Source organism: Sinocyclocheilus grahami, unplaced genomic scaffold (genome assembly GCF_001515645.1).
Source record: "Sinocyclocheilus grahami isolate Dianchi unplaced genomic scaffold, SAMN03320097.WGS_v1.1 scaffold126.1, whole genome shotgun sequence".
NCBI lineage: Eukaryota > Metazoa > Chordata > Actinopteri > Cypriniformes > Cyprinidae > Sinocyclocheilus > Sinocyclocheilus grahami.
This window is the reverse complement of record NW_015505305.1, coordinates 3,803,450-3,805,631: the sequence shown is the minus strand read 5'-3', so window position 1 is coordinate 3,805,631 and position 2,182 is coordinate 3,803,450. Positions and strand designations below refer to the sequence as shown.

At 30.3% G+C, this 2,182-nt stretch overlaps 1 long non-coding RNA gene across 1 annotated transcript; it reads right to left on the bottom strand.

Annotated features, from left to right (window-relative positions):
• Positions 1 to 528: 528 nt before the first annotated feature.
• LOC107590357 (uncharacterized) lies at positions 529 to 1,411 on the bottom strand. Its single transcript, XR_001609778.1, has 4 exons — positions 1,353 to 1,411; positions 1,057 to 1,189; positions 834 to 906; positions 529 to 633 (listed from the first exon to the last, which is right to left on the bottom strand). It is a non-coding gene; the product is annotated as an uncharacterized lncRNA (long non-coding RNA).
• Positions 1,412 to 2,182: the final 771 nt, after the last annotated feature.

Genomic DNA, 2,182 nt, shown 5'->3' with positions numbered 1-2,182 from the left:
GATAGCGACTTCTAAATTTATTCTCCTTCACATCAAAGGCACATGTTGTGCGTGCAGAACAATACTGGAACCATTAAACATCAGGATCCGACCTTTTGTAACCTTGAGTGCACAAACAACCCAGATTAATATCAATATTGCATAGAAAAGTATATATAAACAATATTGTTATGAGAAGGTCTTGAAATAGGCCAGCAGTTTCAATGAAGATCCAGATGAAAGTATTATTTCCTTTTATTATTATTTTTTTGCATTGCTATATATATATATATATATATAAAAAAAATCAAATATAATAAAGTACAATACATCAATTGATGAACTTCAGTCCAACAGAACTCAACAGCAGTATTCTGCAATAAAATTGGAGGGGGAAAATGTGTGAATATTAATAACAAGCTTTATGTGTAAAAACAAAATGTACACACACACACACACACACATATACATATACATATACATATATATATATATATACATATACATATACATATATATATATATATATATATATATATAGCCTATATTTTTTTATTAAAGCAAGCAATTCAAATAACTCTTTTAAAGGATATTTTAAAGGATATGAAGTAAAGATGGAGCTCCTGTAGGCTCATGATTGAACATCAACATCATCTTAAACAAATAGAAATGTTGGGTTAAAATTTATCTGGACACCAAAAAAAAAAAAACTTTAAAATTAAGAGGCTATTTTATCAACTTATAATAATTTCTTATAAAAAAATGTGTCAGTACATTTTTCACCAACCCACTTCAACAGACACAACCATAAAAATATTTACATAAATACAAAAATTGTTGGTCTTTTAACCCACCAGTTCAGTGTTTTTTCCCTCCTTTCTTTGAATCAGCAGATTCCTGTTTAGGTTTTGCAGATCGGGCGAATTGCTGGAGTTTAAGTTAAGGCATGATTTTATTTGACAGTAAAACATTTGTAAAAAATAAATCCTAGGTGTAAAAAGCAAAACACATTGTTTTTGTTGGAGAGTGAAAGACAAAACATTCTGTCAGAAATGTAATGCCAAAAACAAAGGATACCACCACAAGAGGTTTGTCGTTGAGTACATATCCATTGGTTTCCTTTAAGGCCTTCTCTGCGCTTCTCTCGCTGGGGAGCCCAATGAAGGCCTGACCTTTCATCCTCCCCTCTTTCATCAAAACAATATCAAACCTGACGGGAACAAACACACTTGTACATCAGCACATGTTCATGAAGAACTCACCTGTATTCACCACTAGCCTAGGAGTGGTGTTTTCTTTTCATTGGCTTTGATTGTGATTTGCAGAGTTAAGGCCCCAGACAAGGGCCTGAGGCATGAGACAGTGGTGCTTACATGTTTCTCTCCTCCTCTGAGGAGATGTCGATATACCGGCCGTAGATGAACTTCAGATCCTGCGGAAAAGATTGAGCTGGGTTATGTAGCTGGTACTAAAGTGAGAATTATGAGCTCTCCGACTGTTCTAGACCCCACAGTAAAGCAAATGTTATGTAATCTTAAGAATTTTGTGTATGTAGAATACAAATATATATATATATATATATATATATATATATATATATATATTATATTTGCAGTATTACTGTAAAAACTGGTAATAAAGACTACCAGACCAACTAATAGGTTTTAGTAGGATTTAGCCATCTTAAAATTATTTGCATGACCACTTAGCCAATTAACAAAACTGGTTAATGTTTATTCATAAATTAATAAGTTATCTGGTTTTCCAGGAATTGTTCAGTCCAAGAAAATAAATGTATAAAACATAATTGTAAAAAAATAAAAATAATAATAAACAATAAAAATATATATTAAAAATAAAAAGATACATTTAACATACTATTTATCCATACATTAATGCATTAACTCATCCACTAATTTTTATATTATTCAGTTATATAATAATTGTCCAGTCCAACTCATCTACTGATATTACAATATTACATTATTATAATATCAATATAAAATCTTTTTTTCCAAAACAAATCATTTTATCCTTACATTATCCAGTTATCCAGTAATTGTCTAGTCCAATTCATACATTGACAAAATAAATGTATCAAAAAAATTATAAGAAAAATGAATGTAATAATAATAATACTGTATGAATCATATATATGTGTGTGTGTGTGTGTGTGTGTGTGTGTGTGTGTGTGTGTGTGTGT